The sequence below is a fragment of the Zalophus californianus genome, chromosome 9 (assembly GCF_009762305.2).
Source record: "Zalophus californianus isolate mZalCal1 chromosome 9, mZalCal1.pri.v2, whole genome shotgun sequence".
NCBI lineage: Eukaryota > Metazoa > Chordata > Mammalia > Carnivora > Otariidae > Zalophus > Zalophus californianus.
This window is the reverse complement of record NC_045603.1, coordinates 86,296,286-86,318,823: the sequence shown is the minus strand read 5'-3', so window position 1 is coordinate 86,318,823 and position 22,538 is coordinate 86,296,286.

The window sequence follows — 22,538 nt, the reverse complement described above, 5'->3', positions numbered from 1 at the left end:
ATAATCTCAGTCACCCAGAGATTGTGAATGTCAGGACAGCTAACTTGCATTTTCTAAACTCCCAAGAGGCTGAAAAATGCCAACTTTGTTAATTTACTACGTTACAACTTAGAATTCTTGGTCACAAGTGACAAAACTCCCAATGCCAAGCTCACTTAAACACAAAAGACAGAACACACAAAACACAAAATAACAAAAACAGTTTGGAGGTTTAGTGGGTTTGATGGTGAGGTTCAAACAGTATCAAAATTATCTGGTTCTCCTAGCTTGAGTTGATTTCTCTCCACATGTTGGATTCATTTGCAGACATGCTCTCTCTTCTTGAGTAAAAACTTAAATCACTGCAGCTTCAGACTTCACATCAAATGCGGGAGGGAGAGCATCTCTCTCCCAACCATCCTGGATCTTGTTGTCATCATTCACGAGGTCATAAACCTATCTGTGTACCAATCATCAGACCAAAGAGATGGGATGTGCAAATTTGTGTTAGCGAGTCCTGAAGCTGAAGGTGAGGTCCGCCCCACCTGATTGTGCAGCCTGAGAGGAAGGATTAGTTATTCCTCAAAGGAAAAGCTATGTATTATTAGAAACTAAGCAGGATGCCTGGGCGTGGGAAGGCCATCATTCCATCATACAATAAAAAATACAACTGAACTAGATATTCACCTCGGCCCGACTAGCACATTCATTTTTCTCTAAGCAAGTTTAAAATGGGGATACAATTTATCAGATTTTTTTTTGGACAAAGAATTTGGTTGAGGGAAGTTCTGTGGTTCAAACATTTTGCGGTGGCAACCTGTTGTATTCATCTTCACATTGATTATATGTTGCTAAGTGATCTAGACGTTCATTTGTGGGGCCGCATCGCAGCCCTATGTGCCACACCTGTTATATGATGAAATTCTAGCTGGTTCAGCAAACTCAGTTTTACATTCAAGGCAGCCAGTTTCCAGCAGAGATTCATTTTATTTATTTATTTATTTATTTATTTATTTATTTATTTATTTATTTTTAAAGATTTTATTCATTTGAGACACAGAGATACAGAAAGAAAGAGCATGAACAGGGGGAGAAGCAGAGGGAGAGGGGGAAGCAGGCTCCCCGCTGAGCAGGGAGCCCGACGTGGGGCTGGATCTCAGGACCCCGGGATCATGACCCGGACGAAGGCAGACGCCCAACCATCTGAGCCACCCAGGCGCCCCAAGCAGAGATTCATTTCAGAACTCTAACACAAAACTCCACTGTTGCTCTGTTAGACTTTAGTGGGTTCTACCGACTGGCACATTGCCCAGAACATGGTACTCCATTATTATTGTTTCTCTTGCATTTTCTTGAAAATGATGTCTATTTACTAAGTGTGTTACCTTAGGCAAATCATTTAATCTCTCTGGATCTCAGATTTATCAGTGGCAAATGAGACTAAATTCCATCCATCCTTTCCATATTCTCTCTGACACTTTCTCACTAAAAGAGGTCATTAAATTGTCTCTTTTATTTTACATATTGCATATATTCACGGTCTACTTTTGCTAAGTTAGCACGTGGTAGCAAATCAACTGCAAATCTTAGTGCCTTGGAAAAGGAGAAGTTTATTCCTTGCCCCTGCTCCGTACCTACTGCAGCTTGGCTCCATATATCATCCTCATCCAAGAGCAAGGCTGGAGGAGCAGTCTCTACCCAGGAAATGTCAGTTGGATGGCAAAGAGAAGGGTACTGGTAGAACCATGTCCTGGGTAGGGCACTTCTACTCGCGTTCTGTTGACAAAGCAAGTCACAAGACCAGGGAGGTATTAATGTGGTAGGAAATGAGCCAGTCTCAGAAGGGGAAGTAGATGACAAAGGGCTGAAATACATAATTCTATCATAAGAAAGGATGACTTGGAGGAAACAATATAATCTAGCAGGGCACTCACTGCCCAGGTACATTAAAACCTTAAATTATGTCGCCTTATAGTACCTTATGTTGCCTTATGTTTTATGTGAAATAATGAGACACATAAAAAAATACACTATAGCATTTTATTAGCTACATTTACAATTAAATCCAGTAGAGAAGCTGAGAATATGGGACCGCTCGGAGCAAAAAGAATGTCAAGAAGAATCAAATCTTTTCAATGCAAACTCATTATCAGCTGTGGTTCTTTGCAACTGAGAAGATGTTGGGGTGGTAATGAAACCCGTGGCAAGGAAAAAATAAAATAGGAGCCCTAAGTTTGTGACTTGATCTTTACTCTGCCTTCTGAATACCTTTCAAAATCTGACCTTGGGTGACACAAATGATTATCCCTCAACAAAGTACTGCAAGATTTTAGTGGATTTAGCACACGTAAAAATTGTATGAAATTGCAGTATTGATGTGGATGTCAGGTTCTCGTTCCCCTGAAGGGTTACTGTGACATCCAAGTCAGTGTAAAGCAACTGCTCTCAAAGTGTGGTGCAGGAGATGGCAGAGTCAGCAGTATCTGGGAATTTGTGAGAAATACAAATTTGGGGGCTCCTGGGTGGCTCAGAAGGTTAAGCGTCTGCCTTCAGCTCAGGTTATGATCCCAGGGTCCTGGGAATCCAGCCCCACATTGGGCTCCCTGCTCAGCGGGGAGCCTGCTTCTCCCTCTCCCTCTAGCTCCCCCTGTTTGTGCTCGCTCCCTCTGTCAAATAAATAAATAAAATCTTTAAAAAGAATATAAATTTGGGGGCCTGTCTTTGTACCCAGTGAATTAGAAGTCCTGGGGCTGAGATCCTGCCAAGTTGCCCAATTGGTTCTGAAGTTCACTGGAGTTTGGAAACCATTAATCAAGGATATTCTTAAACCTCTAGGACTTCAAACCTGACTAGGTGGTAGCTTAGTTCTTGAGCGGCTAATGGCACATCAACACCTTTCCTTCCATCTAACAGAATCTAGTGCCATTTACAGTCCCCACCTGAAACAACGTAGCCTACACAGCCTGGTGTTCTAAAACTTCAACTAGATCGCTGACATGGATTAGTGTGAGAAATATTTCTATATCACCGCATATTTGCTTTAAAAATATGTTTTAGCTATTTGCCTCAGTACGCCACTTTGACCAATGTTATGTGATCTTGAAATAAAAAACCTTGTCTTATTTTAGGGTCTGCTTTGCCAAAAATATTTATGGCTTTCCCAGCTTTGCCAGGATAGGAAAGCTGCAGGGGTTTGGTTTATAGCAAGCCGGCTTGTGTAGGTCAAGAAGGCCTGTGGAAAAATCTGAACTGTGCCTTTTTCCCAAACCAAATTCAGGCCACGGTCCAAGAAAAGAGAAATAAACACTCAGGTGAAGAATTGTTCATTTCTTCTGGAATATTTAAGAGATCTTTCCTAAGAAGGCTTGATTTAGGATCAGAGAAATAGGATTAAAAATAAAGCATTAATGGGAATTAGTGAGTTTAATATTTGGGATTAATAATTAGATAATGCATTGTTTCTAGCCTGTTTGAAATCTTCAGATCATTTTGGGGTAATTCCTCTTTGGCAAAGTACCTTTACCTACTTTAGCACAGATACGTACTGACTGAACCTACCACTGTTATTCTGACTAATGTTTCTAAAAGTAATTTGGGTATTTTTGTAGATTTCTTTAAAAATACTTCTATTTTAGAAAGCCATGTTACTTTTTTTTAAAAAAAGAAAGGTTGACTTCTATAACTGAAAATTTTCTGCTAAGTCTTATGCATTCGACTTTGCAGTGTTTACAATTTATGCATTTAGATGCTTGCCTGACATTTCTACGTAGTCGTTGTAGTATTTTGTACAATTTCTTCCTTTAGAGGAAGGTACTAACTGGGGGGCAGGACATAAAGATAGGGTAATATGCTGATAATTAATATGGAAGTGAAAGAAAAGGATAAAGGATACCTTTTAAAGTTCATATTTATGATCTGGTTTTCCCAGAACACATGGGTCTGGGAGCCTCAACGAATCGGGTGCTATCATCAAAGAATACAGGGCAAAATAATAACCATAAAAATGTATTTCCTAGCAACCGTGGTAGCTGCTGCCGCATCTCATGCTTTTTCATCTGTCTTGCCCCAGTGCTGTCACAACTCCCATGTGGACATTCCCCTTGTGACATCAGTCGCATGACGACACAGCCTCATCTTCATTTCAGTTTCAGTGGTACTTGGGGTAAAATAAAGAGAAGTGCCTTCTCATGATTCAACTGTACAGACATGTTCCTTCTTCTCCCACAGTAGCATTTTCCCCCCCTATTTGATTTACTGATTTGGTCTCTTACAGCCTCCTTTCCCTCAAGAGTCTGGCACGGGTTTCCCGAGAGCTGTTCCAGAATACAATTTGTGTGACATTATTTTGCTTCTCTCTTCCCCTCTTGTTCCCAGTGTGTTCCAACTCAAATTCAAAAACAGTCCTACCAAGCGTGAGCTTTTTTTCTCTTTCAAATTTACATAGTCCCTGAGAGGTAAAGAGTGTACCATATTTGCCTAAATGCTGTTAAAAATAAAATTTAGGGGCGCCTGGGTGGCTCAAATGGTTAAGCGTCTGCCTTTGGCTCAGGTCATGATCCCAGGTCCTGGGATCGAGTCCCGCATCAGGCTCCCTGCAGAGCAGAGCCTTCCCCCTCTGCTTCTCTCTCTCTCTCTCTCTCCCTCTGTCTCTCATGAATAAATAAATACAATCTTTTAAAAAAAATAAAATAAAATTTAGGAACCCAGTGCATTCTACCATTGCCCGTCTCATAAGGATGATTATGCCTTTCAAAAACACGATCCTAGCCAACCCTCCTCAGTGTAGCTAGAGATGAACAAATTTGTTATAAACTTAGGTCCTTTCACTGTAACTCAGAGAACATATAGAAATAACGTTTTTTTGTTTAGAAAATATCATTTATATAATTTCACCAGTCATTATCTAGGTCAGCCTTTCTGGGGCCCAGAGAGGAGTGTTGCTGAGTTAGCGTGGGAGTAAAAGGGTCACAAGACTGTGTCAGGGTGACCTCTCACTTGATTATTGGTGCCTATTATGGACTAAATATTTGTGTTTCCCCAAAATTCATATGTTGAAATCCTGACTCCCAATGTGATAGTATTAGGAGGCAGGACCTTTGGGAGGGTGGAGTGCTCATAAATGGGACCACAGAGAGACTGCAGGGAGCTCTCTCCACTCCTCTGCATGTGAGGACGTGGGGAGAAGTCGGCCATTTGCAACAAGGAAGTAGGTTCTCACCAGATACCAAATCAGCTGGTATTTTGATCTTGGACTTCCAGCCTCCAGAACTATGAGAAATAGATGTTTGTCATTTAAGCCACCCAGTCTATGGTATTTTTGCTACTGAAACCCAAGCTAAGATAGTACCCAGAAATGCTGTGCCAGGGAGGAGCCAAGTGACCAAATGGCAAAAACTTAAGAAGATCAATCCAGGGACGCCTGGGTGGCTCAGTGGGTTAGGCATTGGCCTTCGACTCAGGTCATGATCCCAGGGTCCTGGGATCGAGTCCCCCACCAGGCTCCTTGTTCAGCAGGGAGCCTGCTTCTTCCTCTGCCTGCCATTCCCCCTGCTTGTGCGTGCTCTCTCTCTCAGATAAATTAACAAAAAATCTTACAAAAAAAAGATCAGTCCGAGATAGAAGGGAAAATATTTTATTGAATGAAGCACCGCAGTGGGGAAGGAGCTAAGATCGAAGAATTGATTGAAGAATGGAATCAGTAGACATAAAAGAGTCCAATGGGTCCAAGAGGTTCAGAAGCATAGAGGTCCACAAGCACACAAGCATTGTCTGTGACAGTGGTCTTCTTATGCACAAGATGAGGAGCGTGGTCTTAAACAGCTATTCCAGACCTATATAAACCTATATAAGCAGTATTTTGTTATTCTTTCCATTATTTAGATATTAGGAGCTTCCTTAGACTTGCCTTTGGGTGTAAGCTGCTTTGTCCATTGAATTCAACTTTGATCAACACTGAATCAACCGTTCATTCCTTTATGTTAACCGTTCTTTCATCTATCGGATGTTTCTCTCTGTGTTGCATTTACGTGTGAACTTCACCCCCACTTTCTACTTTTCTCACATTTCATGGTTGACTGTCTGGTAAATCTTACTAAGTGATTGTCTATCCTCAACTAAAACACCTGTAGTAAAGGAGCATCACCAACTCCCAAAGTTGTTGATCTTTCCATTTTCAAATGGCTTTAATTGTTAGAAATTCCTCCTTTCTGGAGCCAGAGCGCAAAAGTATGGTTGTGCAAGAAAAATTAGCTCCTTTACTGTATCAACGGTGTCATTGGTGTCAGTAATACCTGTCCACTATGCACACACACATTCCAGAAAGTGTGGACATCATAGACTTACCAATGGATGATATTTCTGTCTCTTTCCATTCAAAGCAGAATATTCCCTGTTCCCAAATTTCACCTTCCTTTTATGGCTGGTTTCAACAAAACATTTTTGGGGATTGAATTTCCTTAGGTCACTATCCAGCCTTTCAGGTTTTGCTCCTGCCTCTTTGTTCTTTCAAGGTGGTATCTAATGATATGAGGTCAGCTTCCTATATTTTCCTGTCATCAGAGAAGAAGGTTTCTCCTATTCATATGGGATCCTCCAGACCATCTTGTCTCTGATGGGGAAGTGCCACCCAGTCTGACTTTTGGCCCTGAGAATTTTGAGGGATGAATCGTCCCATATTGTATTTCAGGCAAATATGAAAGCACTCAACACTGCAGCCCAAGGGCCTGGCAATTTTACCCCAATTGTGGAAGAGCCCGCCCAGGGTAACCTCTTTAATTTAATGTCAGGTCTCTGTTCATCTACTGTCAACACAGCTGCAGTCCCTCGCTGGTGCCTGTGGGGTCCCTAAACACAAAATATAGGCCAAGGGAAACCAGGAACATGGCCTCCACTTGGTAGTTACATCCAATATCCACAAGGGCCTCTGGGGTATCTTTTCTTAGCAATTTTGGTATGACTCCAAGTTGAAGCCTGTCACCTTCCTTGGGACCTGAAGCCCCCTATTGCTACATGAGGGTGGGGTAGGGAACTGTCCCTATTGCTAACATTTGCACTCATTCTCACTCCATTTTAAAGCTCAGCCAGAACTGAGATGAGGAATAGAACCCTGTGTCTGACTCTCTTGCGCTACTTTGTCTCCTTTCTCCCACAATCCCTGAAATGAAATGTTGTCCTTTACCTAATATCTGTCCAAGTTAGCAAGCCTGATGGCCAGTGGTGTGCCGATAAATGTTTACCAACTGGCACTTTGCAGGAAGAAAATGGATTTGTAGTGTTTGCAGATTTTCATGGGGTCAGTACTTCCTACACAGCCAATTTCTAGTTACCAACGTGATTGTCTCTAAAGGAGTTATGGAGTGATGCATGTAATTGGCTCTTGGAAGCCAGGACCAGCCCACTCCAGCGCACAACTGCTTGAGGCCTAGTGATCACACACTAAGCAGCAGATTTGCTGTACTGTTGTCTGTGATCTAACCCTTTAGTTTTCCTTGATTGGTGGTCTAATAAAATTTTTTCTCCCTTTTTATTCTAGTTTAGCTGCAATGACAGTGCATAGTCAGGGAAGATTATGGTTTGATTCATGTATTTATCAATTTTCCACTATTTCAGGAAACTGTTTCATGGTATTTGAGCAGCCAATAAATCACACCTTTGTCAGTCTGTTGGCTTATGACCTCGGGAGTTCCTGGGTAGAATTCGAAACTGACCCTCGTAAACAGAGGGCAAGGAAGGATGGGAGAAAGAGGCATACCACACTCCAGATTGGTAGGTGGAAGCTTCAGTAAGCAACGTACAAGGCTTGCTGGGGGTGACCACAAAACATGTAGACGACTGCACCTACCTGCTCAGAATCTTGAGATTAGATAGAGGTCCTAACCAGGTTCAGTCCCGCATCCGGTCCAGATAGTCTCAGTAACATATTACTTTCTCAAGGCTACATTCTTAAAGTGGCTCCTAGTGTGGGAGCTGTGGGCAGAACGTACATTCTGAGGACAGGGGAGAGATGGGGAGCCTCTAAGGAGCTTGGGTCCAGCTCACAGTCCAACTGGCTGTGAAATCCTCTCAATGTCTTCCTTGAACTTAATTTATCTCTCTTGGGATTCCTGGCATCTGGTATTACGCAAAATTCCATGACTTCTCCCTATGTAGTGATATGCAATAGTTTACATATTGAAATACATACTAATTTATCATAAAATTTTCTCCTTTACATATCTTCCAGTTTTATTGAGGTATAATTGACAAGTAAGTTTGTTATTTATTTTAAAGCTTTATTTATTTGAGAGAGAGAGAGAGTGTGGTGGGGGGGAGGAGCAGAAGGAGAGGGAGAAGTCTTAAGCAGACTCCACACTGAGCACAGAGCCTGACACGGGGCTGAACTGTAACCAAGATTCAGATACTTAACTGACTGTGCCACCCAGGCACCCCATGTTTGTAACATATTTAACGTGCCCCATGTGATGATTTGATGTATATATGCATTGTGAAAGAGCTCCCCCATCAAGTTAACCAATGTGTCCATCACCTCATGTATTTACCCTTGATTTTACTTTACTTTAATTAGTTAATTTTGGTGAGAATATTTACAGTCTACTCTCTTAGCAAATTTTAATTATACAATATAGTATTATATCATCTAGAGTTATCACATTATACATGAGATCCTCAAACCTTATTCATCTTATAACTGAAAATTTATACCCTTGACAAATCTACCCCTATTTCCCACACACCCCAGCCCCTTGGCAAGCATCATTCTCCCCTCTGTTTCCGAGTTCAGCATTTCTTTTTTTGTAGATTCCACATACAAGTGATACCACACAGTATTTGCCTTTCTCTGACTTATTTCACTTTGTATAATGCCCTCCAGATTCATCCATGTCGTTGCAAATGACAAGATTTTCTTTTATTTAAGGCTGAAAAATTCTCCTGTATGTGTGTGTGTGTGTGTGTGTGTGTGTGTGTGACATTTTCTTTATTTATCCCTCTTGTCAACAGACATTTAGGTTGTTTCCATACCTTGGCTATTATGAATAAGAGCCATAAATAAACTGCAAAATTCTTTCTCCCAAATATAAAATGTTGCAATAAACACAGAAGTACCTATCTGTTTGAGATAATGGTTTCATTTCCTTTGGCTATATCGCCAGAAGTAGAATTCCTGGATCATATGGTAGTTGTGTTTTTAATTTCTTGAGGAGACTTCATACCATGTTCTACAGTGTCTGTACCAGCTTACAATCCCGCCAACAGTGCACAAGCATTCCCTTTTCTCCACAGTCTTGCCAGCATTTGTTATCTTGTCTTTTTAACAGTAGCCGTCATAACAGGTTTGAGATATCTCCTTTATATTAAAACTGGGAGATTATAAATTATCTAGGTGGGTAGGTGACATTATTAATGAATTTTATTTTAGTACAGTAAAGGTGATTGTTTTAGGTTAGGATCTCCAGGAAGCAGACCCTGAGCAAGGATTTGAATGCATGTAGTTTGTTTGGGAAGCAATCCCCAGGATGCACGGGCAGGGGAGTGTGGAAGTGAAACAAAAGAGGAGGGAAAGGAGAGCAGGTGCATTAAAAAGCAGGTTAGCCTTAGGGCACCTGGCTGGCTGAGTCGGTTAAGTGTCTGCCTTCGGCTTTGGTCATGATCCCAGGGTACTGGGATTGAGCCCCGCATCGGGCTCCCTGCTCGGGGGAGCCTGCTTTTCCCTCTCCCTCTGCAGCTCCCCCTGCTTGTGCTCTCTCTCTCTGCGCCAAATAAATAAATAAAGTCTTCAAAAAAAAAAAAAAAAAAGGCGGGTTAACCTCAATGAGCCCCTGACACACAATCTCTTGGAAAGCTTCTGTGAGTTGGTGCAGAGCACCATCTCTCAACTATGACACCTGAGGTATAAGGAAGCTAGAGTGTTAATTTATCCATTTCCATTTGTCATTGACTGGGGGCTACTCCCAGGGACTCTGGCTGCCTAGCATTTCTGGCCTTTTTCAAGTGTGGATCAAGCATGGACCTGTGGCTAAAGAAAGACCCCAGGCAGAGGGACACAAGTGTGAATACAAAGAGGTGTTTGTAGGCAATTTTAGGGCAAGCACTGATAAGTGGGACACTAACAATGTCTGCTCCAGTCCACCCCTTGCGCCACCCACCTCCACTCATGCCCTGCTTGAAATTAATCTGTTTTGTTAGTGATTCTCCAAAGTGCTAGCAAGTCTCTGTCTCTCTGTCTCTCTGTCTCTCTGTCTCTCTCTCTGTCTCTCTCTCTCACACACACACACACACACACACACACACACACACAATTTCTGAAGCAAAATTACCTCTTCTACTCCCCATTTTAGAATCACCTCACTTCCAGCTAGCGCTTGTGCTGGCCTAAGTCTCCTGCTCGGTGGGGGAATACAGACCTAGATCTGTGAGTGTTCTGAGCCATATGTTGTCTTGATCTTGTCAGATTATCCCCTGAGATGGAAAGCACCAAGAGGAGCCTCAGTGAATTCCATGAGTTTCAGTCATATTCCTCCCTGCTCCCAATACGAGGCAGCAACCGTGTCAGCTCGTGACAATCAGTATAGTAACTTCCGTTCGCCTGTTCAACTGTGGGCATGGGATGCCCAATATGTCTGGGCAGCAGCCAGAGTTCTAGGTGTCTGAAATCCTGGCCGTGTCCCCAGGTGAGGCTCTGCCCCTACCACGCCTCCCCTCCCCTGTTTTCTGTACCCTTATGTGGTCGTTCTCCATTCTTTTCCACTAGTATCTTCTGGCCTGCCCCAGTGGGTGAGGCAGGCACTCTTCTGCAACCAGTAAAAATCCCCTGGCAGAGATTGGTAGTCAGAAGTCACTGATGTGTACAACCAAGGGATATGGAAGGGAAGTGACTGCATCTGCTACACTTAATGCTACAAAGTATTTGTTAGAAAAGGGGGCTGTGATCTTGTGGTTTATAATAAGAAAGATGTATTTGTTCTCACACAGAACTCCTGAGACTCTTGGAACTTCCAAAATGCTGAGACCGATAAAGGTGTCTTTTGTTATGTTCATGAGGTGGCTCATCCCCCACCTCTGGGGAGCAGAGAGGGGCTGGGGGTTGAATTAATCACCAATGGCCAATGATTTAATTAATCATGACTATATAATAAAGATGCCACAAAAACTCAAAAGGAGGGGGTTTGGAGAGCTCCCAGATTGGTGAACCCATGGAGATTCAGGGAGAGTGGCGTGCTCAGAGAGAACATGGGAGCTCTGCCCCCTGCCCCATCCCTTGTCCTATGCATCTCTTCCATCTGGGTCATAATCTTTTACAGTGAACTGGTAATCTAGTAAGTAGTGCTTGCCTGAGTTCTCTGGGCTGCTCCAGCAAATTAACTGAACCTGAGGAGGTCATTGGAATCTCTAATCTATATCCGATGGGCCACAAGCACCAGTGACAAACTGGGCTTCCAACTGGTGTCTGAAGGCTGGGGGCAGAGGAAGCTCTTAAAGGACTGAGCCCTTAGCCTGTGGGATCTGATGCTATCGCTGGGTAGATAGCCTCAGAATTGAGTTGAATTGTGGGCACCCAGCAGGAGTCTGAGAACTGCTTGCTTGGTAGTGTGGGGAGAAAACCCTCACACCAGAGGGGCGTTAGATATGAGGTGAAGAACTGTTGGCTATACTATGAACTATAGATTCATCTCATCCAATGGATGAACTATATACATTTATGTACATAACTGCATCTCAATAGCTGGACCCTTGATCTTTTATCACTCAAAGTATCCCTTATTTTATTTTATCCTTTATTTGATGTTATCATTTGGACATCAGAAACCTTTACATAAGGAAGGCCTGCGGACAGAGAAAAGGAAATAAAGCAAAACAAACATAACCCACGTCCTCCCAATTTTCAGGACCTCTTCAGTAAGGACAGAGAACAACAGCTGTTAAAGTGAGCAGGACTTGAAGTACTCAGTCACTGAGTACAACGTGTGAGTTTTTTGCAATCAAGTGGTAACAGAGAGTAGTCTGTTCAGATCCCACTTAGTTCTACTGCTTGGGTGCAAGAGGGGACTTATTTTAGCCGTCGGTCCAAATATATTGGTTAAATTATTACCATTTTAATTTAGAGGCAGCTGAGAAAATATATGGCAATTACTCTCCATGACCACTAGATTCAAGATGTCTTTTCATTCATTAATTATTAAGGATTGGGCTTTTGTAAGAGGAGGTGATGGTGACCTCTCTTTCTCTCCCTCTCCCTCACCTCCCCACCCCCCTTTCATTTAACACCTTTTTCATAGAGGTGCTGTGAGGATTTCTGCCTGTGTGGTAATGAAGTTCAGTAGCCTGCTTTGAATTTGTCAGTGGAAAAGGTGTTATAAAATTTTAAAGTAAAAAGTATACTACTACTAATAAGGATGTTGATCTTGAAATGCAATATGAAAACCAGAGACTGGAAATTTAAAATTTGTAATGAAATGCTCTAAAGCTGTGATCTCTTCAGACCTCGGGAGTTCAGCAGGGGTGGGCCCAGGGAAGACTTGGATGGAAGAAGCTGCAGGATGTGGTGGCGGTGATTCAGTAGGTGGCCCTCTTCCATCCCAAGGTGGTCCGGAGCCAACTCCCAGCCCTGGGTTATGGAGCACTGTGCTACAGGAGAACCATCCATTGGATGAGATGTAAGACCGAGGTTCTGACCACTTCTGCTCATTAAAAATTCCAGGGCATTTTTATAAGGTTAAGGATGTATCCTTGTGTTCAACAATCTGGTTCCAGTTGGGTAGCGATATTGGCTTCTTAAGAAAGTCTAGAAAAAAGAAGACGTATGGAAATTTCAGGAGGATGATTAACATTCCTATAGGAGAAAATCCAAACAGATTAACTCAAAATTTTATCCTGAACTCTTGTTTTACAGAGTAGCAAAACAAAACACCTGTTTGAATCACTTTCTTCACTTTCTTATTGGGGTATAAATGCATTTGTAGAGAAGAGATAGATCCCCGGACGCCTGGGTGGCTCAGTTGGTTAAGCATCTGCCTTTGGCTCAGGTCATGATCCCAGGGTCCTGGGATCGAGTCCTGCATTGGGCTCCCTGCTCTGCGGGGAGCCTGCTTCTCCCTCTGCCTCTCTCTCTCTCTCTCTGTCTCTCATGAATAAATAAATAAAATCTTAAAAAAAGAGAGATAGATCCCCTTTCTTGATAAGTTTATATAGTAAGGGCTAATTTAAGGAACCACTCCAGTATTTGTATATATGGTGATGAAATTACTTGTATTTTGAGGTATTTTCTGGGTTTTTTTTTAGTCCCTTCAGTAGCTGATATTTGGGATAGGAAATGGAAACAGATACATAGTGAATGATAATTGTTTTGACTTCAAATAACCTGAAAGCTTTTCCTGACCCTGTTTAGTTATATGTCACCCATAACTTCCAGAACTCTTCACTATGTGTCACCTGTAACTTTACATGTAATACATTAATTATGATTACAAAATCAGAGCAAGAATGTCAAATTTATTCTTAATAAGAAATGGACTAAGGTAAAAAAAAAAAGAAAAAATCAATGTAAAGATTAGGTCAAGGAGAGGAGAGTGATTATCGGAGAAAACTTAAACATTCCTAAATTTATTTAGAGTCACCCCTTTTCTTGGGATGGGACAAGAACCACATTGCTTTCTTCCATGCATCACTTACTAGATTTTGGTTAAAGAAAATCATAGAGCCTGAGCTCCGTATGTAATTTGCCATTTCTGTGGAAAGTTACCATAGCGCTGTGGTTCCAGTAGAATGAAAAAAATGCCTCACCGTTTCAGGCAGACATCAACTCAGATTAACTAATATGGCCTCTGAATGTGAGATATTGATTGTACGGAGAAGCCCAGATGTCTTCTTTTCTGAACTCCATATTAATGGAAGAAATAGTAGACTAGCATATTGCTTTCTTATAAGAGACAGTACAGTGGGATAATAAATAGCCCTAGATTCTGTAAGCTCCAGTGCAGCTACAAATACAAATAACACGTGAATATGAGGAGTGTAGGTTAACTGGTCAAGTGCCAGTATTCCTCAGCTGCATTTACTTAGAGATGCCAAATACATAAATTGCTGGATCATGGCATCAACAGACCAGGAATTCATACTGAATTGTGGGGTACCTTAATTGAGGCACCTGGAATGTCTGTGCCTCTGTTTATATTTAGGCAATTAGGATGCTATTATCCTCTCCACCCATTTCAGATATTTCATGTGAACAATGTTAATAAATCGTCTTCAAAAGCAAAGATTGAAACTATATTAAATTATTTTTAGATTTTGTTTATTTATTTGACAGAGAGAGACACAGTTTGAGAGGGAACACAAGCAGGGGGAGTGGGAAAGAGAGAAGCAGACTTCCCGCCGAGCAGGGAGCCCGAGGCAGGGCTCAATCCCAGACTCCGGGATCACAACCCAGTGGAAGGCAGTCACTTAACTGACTGAGCCACCCAAACAACTATATTTAAAGACAGGTATCCCCCAAGTTTCGTGGTACACCACTTTGTTTTTACAAAAGACCCATATTAGTACTTGTTTTTGCTAACTGAAAAACATCGGAAGAGGATTTTCATTTTTATGAAAAAAGGCAAGAAGTGCAAATAATGTTCAGTGTCTTACAGCGAGCCGAGCTGTTACAGAGGTAGTGCACGCCCCGAACAGTGAGGGGCACCAGCAAGCTTCTTCCGGCAAACTCTGTTTAACATCTCAGCATTAAACCGCCACGACTTTGACCTGTGTCTGTGAGCATCTGTACTTTATCTCAATTTATTTGTCCGTCCGTTAGCAAGATGTGTCCGAAGGTATCAGAAAAGCCTAAGAGAGGTTATTTTGGAGATGTGGGAGTGTTCAAAATTTTTCCGATAGATTAATGATAATTGCTTCTTTGCTTTACTCCATTTTGGCTTACAAATGTTTTCATAGATACACTCTCCTTTCAGATTATGGTGGAAACCTGTGCTTGTAAGTATTTCTTTTCAGGATAAACTGCTTTATAATAGCCAAAGACTAAGTCTTTGTATTTTCAATTTTTAAAATTTTGCTTTACATGATATTTAGCAATTATTTCATAACAAATTAACCAAACATCCAAAGAGTTCCAATGTGTGAAATGTACAGAGAAAACCAGTACATTTGTAAAAACAACATACCATGGGGCACCTGGGTGGCTCAGTCAGTTAAGCATCTGACTCTGGATTTCAGCTCAGGTCATGATTTCAGGGGTGTGAGATTGAGCCCTGCATAGGGCTCTGTGCTGGGTGTGGAGCCTGCTTAAGATTCTCTCTCTTCCTCTGCCCCTCCCTGCTCGTGCTCTCTCTCTCTCTCTCTCTCAAATGAATTAATCTTTAAAAAAAATGACATGCTTAAGCTTAGGCAGAAGTAATAGTGATTCTTCTTTTAGCAGTATCAGAAATAATGCAAAATATAATTTTTTTTCTTTTTTAAATTTTTAAAAAGATTTTATTTATTCATTTGAGAGAGAGAGAGACCACAAGTAGGGAGAGTGGGAGAAAGAGAAGCAGACTCCCTGCTGAGCAAGGAGCCCAATGCAGGACCCTGGGATATTCTGAGAAATATCCTTTTTAAGCTCTAAACACACCTTGCTGGGAATGCTGCTTTACCTATAGGACTCTTGTTTTTGATTAAAATGCACAATGAAAAAATTTTAACACATAATGAGAGGGCTATTTCTTGCTGCAATCAACATTCAAAATTCTGGTAGTTCAAATGAACTATGAACAACAACAACAACATAAATATAGCTGGAAAACACAGTTGACATATTTTTAAAGTTACATTAATATAAAAAAATCCCTGATCATGAGAACTAATACAGTGGTTTTGTTCTCTTCTTTATCAGCAAAATCAGACCTAGAGCGTTCCATAATGCTGCTGCTAAGCAGGTATAAAGGCCATGAAGATCCTGGAGGGCCAAAATCCACATTGCCCAGTAAATTGTTCTACAAACTGGGAATTTCTCTCTTGAGGAAAATAAAGCTTCATAAAGATTTCAAATATTTTAAATGCTGCTCTGTATGGAAACTAACAAAGTCTTATTTTGTATTTCCCCAAAAGCAGAACTGGGAAATACATTTGAAAAGAGGCAGATTTTACTTCAATGTAAGGGGAAGCTTCCCCCCGCCCCAGTTTTACTGAAATATAATATGTATAATATATCTGATTATGATTTCCTCCAAAATGATGAGGAAGTTCAAAACATTGTATTAACCTTTAGGAACACTAGTAGATTTCATATAAAAAAGGATTACATTTATAGACCAAACTTGTTTCTAGGCTGTGCACAATTTTCTCCTGGCATCTTGCTAGGACACGCACAAAAAGTAATAGTTTGGGTGCTATTGTAACTTCTGAGGGTAAAGTAAAAACTAACTTTAAAATTCAGTGGTGTTGGAATATCGAAAGAAATAGGCTATATCTATATATTTTTTCTATCAAGTAACCATTGAATTTTTCTCTATCAGTATGCTCTAATTGAAAACAAAAATGATCCTTAAATTCTAGCATTTTAAAATGTTCTGTACATCAGTAGCAGCAGCAGGACTGAAGTATTTGCTCAGGAGGTAAGAGCTCAGTCTTAGACAATTTACCAGCAATTTATTTGGTGGGAACTGTACTTTCTTCTTCTACTTCTTCTGCCAAAGTAGATTTTTTTTCCATGCTATTACATATTCCTTGTAAAATTTGTTCCTCTTTATAAAAGCACTTGAGGTGTCCCTTTAATAGAGAAGCCCATTATTGCAGACTTCAGTAAATATGGATTGTAATTCGTTCATGAAGATGATGTTATTGAGAATCCCTGCAACTCTTCCCTTATTACATGCTCTCTGCCCACCTTTGCCCCAACAACAAAATATTTAGTTTCTTTGATTGCTTATACTTTATTTTGTGGCTCTATCCAGAGTCTCATGGAAGAGAATTTTTGTTTTGTTTTGAAATTAAAGTGAGTGGTCTTAAAGAATAAGGCACAAGAGTAAATCTTTATTACTTCCAGGCCTTTGCCAACATACTGCATGTGTCTTGAGATTATGGTTATTTTTAAAGTAATTATTACTGAACAGAAATTAGTTCACTGTCAGCCCAACCCCCATCCTTCTACTACCATTTACTTCTACAGACACAGTTGAAAATTACTATTCATAATGATGGGTCTGAGACACTACAAGATTTTGAATCATTACAGAAAGATTCAATTAAGCCTGTCATGCTGATGGCGCTAAAGCAGAGAAGTGGAACAATTTATTAAAAAAAAAACAAAACACAAAAAAACCCCAACCTCTTTAAAATAGTAATATAAGCAATTTTAAAGCTCTTACTACTCACACTTTTTATAGTATTTTGCTATTTGTACAAAAATAGATGTACAATAACTGCATTCCCAGCTCTTCTATTTGACTCAGGTACTCTGTGCTCTGCTCTCATGGCTTGTGATTTCCTTCTTCCTTAATACCCTTGTCCCCTGAGGTTGAGACATGGAGGGTGTCAAGAATTCTAGAAAGGAAAGCAATTAGTCTTCATTTCTATACAGAACATCACCTTTAGATGTCTATAGGTGAAAAGCAGGCTGATTTCACATACACAAAACAATTTATCGTTATTTGGGAGACTAACAAAATATATATTTGTATCCTTACATAATAATTCACTTTTTGAAGAGTTACAGGTCTAGAGGAGTTACTGAAATTACTGGTGTTACTAATGAGTTACTAATGTTATTAATGAGAAGAACTGATGTTATGGAGAACATATTAATGTATGGGAGGAAAGATTTGGATTTGGATCATGATTCCATGATCATGTCTATTTTACAAATCACACCTAATGTGTCTCATTTCCAAATTTTAGAACTAGATAAGAAATCATGCATTTGTGTTGGAGACCAACTGAGGGAATTTATGGGGAAGTGACTGGAAGGAAGGGCTAAGAAAGATGAATATGGTAGTCAGCAAGCTACTGAGACCTTGGGATTCATCCAGTGTTTATTGTAACAGCTTTCAGAAGAAAGAGTTACATTTAATTAGTGAATCAAGTACTGGCTGTTTCAAAAATTCCCAGATAAAGTGCCACCCGTTAGAGCTGTGGCTGTGCCCTAGATTATGATCTCCTCGGGCCCTGTGCCTGAAGCCTTTGTCTGCAACAGGCTTTGTCCCTTAAATCCGTTGTGGCAAATATTATCATTTTCTGCATGTGCCACAAAGTGGACAAGGTTGGGCAGCCCTGTACCTAAAGCACTCTGATTTCCTTGACAGTCTGTTTAGAAAAGGTGGAGCCAGCAGTTAAACACCCAAAGCATGTTGTAGGAAACGCCAACTCTGTGTCAGACAATGTGGATCTAGAGGGCATGGAAGATAAAGGTAACTGTCCTGGTGATTTGTACTGTAGACAGTCTGAAGCTGTTAGTAACAGTTTTGTGGGGAGCAATCTGTCCTCACACCTTGCTTTTTTCCTATAATATTGGAGAGAGAGAGAGAGAGTGCAGAGCGAGCGAGCGAGCGAGAGAGCGTGAGAAAGAGAAAGCAGGAGCTGAGGGGGAGGGGCAGAGGCAAAAGGTGAAGCAGACTCCCTGCTGAGCAGGGAGCCCCGATGCTGGGTTCTCCATCCCAGGACCCTGGAATCATGACCTGAGCTGAAGGCAGATGCTTCACCGACTGAGCCACCCAGGCACCTGTCCTATAAGGTTTCCATACAAGTTCACAATTCTATTTCCAAAATTGTTAAATTCTTTGGAAATTAAAGAGGGGCAGCACTCCACAGAAGGAGGGGGATGTTGCATTAATAAATAAAGGCTTTCTATGTTTTTTTTCCCTGATTAGATGTGGAATAATGAACATTAGTAAGGTCTATCTTGGCAAAATGTTTAATTTTCTAAATTTAAATTCAACTTCTAGAGTAGTGTTAATTGGAAGAGTTGGAGACTATGCCACAGAACATGATGTGATATATGACTCTTTAGTAATTTTTATTTAGATATCCCCCAATCCTCTTTCTCCACTGACTTGCTACCCAGATGCATATGGTTAAATTGTTTTTCACTCTGTTCCTACCACAAAACTGCTGTGGATTATGGACATTGCATCTGAGAATCAATACAAAGTTTCCAAAACCTTGATTATTACCTATTTTGCTTATAAATAATTTATGAATCGATTTTTTTTAAGCAACACTCTGTAAAAAGTGTTGCTGCATGATTCTGCCTCTCAGTCCACTTCAGAATCTTCAGTGAAGATTTTGCAGGATCTATCCACTTGTGAAATTAGTTGTATAAACATACGAAGATTGTCTTTAACTTAGGACTTCATAAGATGATAAAGATATGTTTCTTTTATTCTCTCATCCTTTATTCGTTGACTTCGTTCATTCATCAAGAATTTATTCAGCAAGTATGCAGAGCTCCTACCATGTGTCGGGCACAATCCTGGTCATTGGTGGGACACAGCAAACAAGACAAAGATGTTCAGGGTCTTTGTTCACATAGCACTTACCCCCTAGTGAAGGGAGATATATGATAAACAAGCAAACAAATAAAGGAGCAAGACCATTTTGTATAGTGATAAGTACTATAAATAGAATGCAACAGGGTCTTGTGGTAGTGAATGACAAAATGTCTGAAGTATCAGACTTCTTGATAAGATGTTTGGGAAAAATCTTTTCTTAAAAAGGTAATATTTAAGATCAGAGCTGATGGAGCAGGAAGCAGCTCTGTGAAATTCTGCAGATATTAAGGTCCTGAGCAGGATTTTCAATTTGACATGATAAAGAACAGAACAATGGCTTGAGGGGCAAGAGATGCACCCACCCCCTCCCCGGAGCCACTAGCCATGTGAAGCTATTAAATTAAATTAATTTAAAAAATATATAAAAACTCAGTTCCTCAGTGGCACTGTGTTTCAAGTACTCAAAAACCTCATGTGACTAGTGGCTACCATATTTGACAGTGCAGAGTATAGTTTCATCATTGAAGAACTTTCTGATGGACAGTGTTGCACTTGTGAAGTAGGAGAATTAGAATAGAAGAGGTCACGGAAGATGGTTTGCAAAGATCATGAAGGTCCCTATAGGTGGCTATGAGAACTGCAAGTTCAATGAGCCACCTTGAGATGGTTTTATTTTTATTTTTATTTTTTTTAAAGATTTTATTTATTTATTTGAGAGAGAGAGAATGAGAGACAGAGAGCACAAGAGGGAAGAGGGTCAGAGGGAGAAGCGGACTCCCTGCTGAGCGGGGAGCCCGATACGACTCGATCCCGGGACTCGATCCCGAAACTCGATCCCGAAACTCCAGGATTATGATCTGAGCCGAAGGCAGTCGCCCAACCAACTGAGCCACCCAGGCGCCCCACCTTGAGATGGTTTTAAACAAGGAGTGACATCATTTGACTTACATTTTAAAATTCTCACTCTGGCTGCTGTGTAGAAAATGAATGGTAGCAGAGCAAGACCCGTTAGAAAGTTATTGCAATTGTCCTGGCCAGAGATGTCTAGATAAAAAATCATGCGTTTAGACACATGTCCTTGGTTGGTTATTATGAGAGATGATGAAAAGCAGATGGAGTCAAGATATATCTTAGATAGAATAAAAAAGACTTGCTATTGGATTGGAAGTAAAGTGAGGTAAATAAAAGAAGGAATTGAGGGCAGTACCCTCTTTTGGGGCCTGAGCAACTAGATGGGTGGTTATGTTTTTTTCCTGAGGTGGGAGGACTGAGGAGAAATAATTTGGGTACATGGGGCTTGGTGAAAGGGCAGGGAAGGAGTTGGAAGTAAGAATTTTGTTTTGGAAAATTATATTCTAGATACCCATTTGATATATGTGCAGAGAGGTCAGGTAGGTAGTAGGGAATGAGTAAATCCCTGCTACAGAGTATAACTTTTAAAATTTAACAGAATTCCCTTGAGCATAACTATATTTGGCAAATGATATCCAACGGGGTTGATTTCTAGATGCTCTTCACAAAGTACTAACGGACACCGTTGCCAGATTTGGCTAAGTAGAGAGCTTTACCAAGTCAAATTTGAATTTTTCTTTCCATTTTCTGGAAAGTGGAATTATTATGTAAGGATACAAACATATGTTATGTGTGTGTGTGTGTGTGTGTGTGTGTGTGTGTGTGTGTGTGTGTGTGTGTGTATGTATATTCTGTTAGTCTCCCAAATGACAAATTGTCTTGTGTATGTGGAATCAGCATGCTTTTCACTTAAGAGTCTCATATACAAATGAGTTACTAATGTTATCAATGAGAAAAACTGATGTGATGGAGAACACATCAACGTATGGTAGGAAAGACTTGGATGCTACTTTCCTGTGTACCACATTTTTCTTATCCTTTGGCTGTGTTGTCACTTTCTTGAATTAGGACTCATCACTATTTGTAGAAAATGGGCAGTTTTGATTACTTGATGTGCACGTTATGTCTTGGGTCTTCATTTAATATAATCTACACGGTCTCTGTCACTTCTTTCAGTATGGTGCTGTAGCTTTCTGCATCTCTCTTCTAATAAGAGTATTTGTTATTTTCGCTCATTTGCTTCCAGGTTCTGGATGGCAAGGGGTAAAGGGAGTGATGGCATCTACTTTCTTTCCTTCATGTGGGGCAAATAGCCTTCTGGTTGTGATTTTTGTTGAGAAAGGGGAGAAAGCCAGATACCAAGACATCACCTCTGTAACAATATTGAACACCTCAGGAGTGTCATTTTAACAGCAGATCTAGTATTTTTGTTTTGCTGTGTGAACAAATGCCATTTTTATTTTTTTTGTTACAATTTTGTAAAATGTCTACATTCCATCTCTTACAAATTCAGTTTTTATAATTTTTTTTTTCTAAAGAACTGAGATCCTTGTGGGGAGTAAGGAACAGAAAATAGAAATATCCTAAAATTCCCCTCACTATGCTTTCCTTCTAACCTTGATACATGCCATAGTTTTCATTTTAATATGCTATTTTTGATGCTGATGGATATTAGCATGATTTTCCAATCAAGGTTTTTTCACTCTGAACTATTCCAGGTAGGCTCTGGCATATGAATCATACATCAAAAAAGGAAACTCAGAGAAGTATGTGTGCATGCTAGGGGGCTCATTTGTCTTTGGCAAAGACATTGTTGCTTCTGTTTCCTTAATTATTAAACAGATGGTATCCAGTGCCATTGACTAGCTGCCCAACTTGTGCTCCATGTGATAGTAAAGTTCTGGACATCTGACGGAGAGTCATCATAGCTCCTCATATCCATTTATATCATAAATTAATATTAATACCTGCCCCTAAGGCAAGCAGGCTGTTTTCCATGAAGCTAAGTTTAAGACTTCTGCCGTCTTCCTCCACTACCCCCAGGAATTAATTTTATCTCAAGTATCTCCTTTGGCTTTTCTTTATATTACTTCATCTCTACACACAAAATATAGTGGCATATTGAACCAATTATCCAAATACTCCCGGCTAGAAACACACTTTAACCTGGAATGTCAAGATAATTAAGACAAAATTGTATTATTAGTATTAGTGAAGGCAAATGACATCCCATATTAAACATGGATGAGAGTG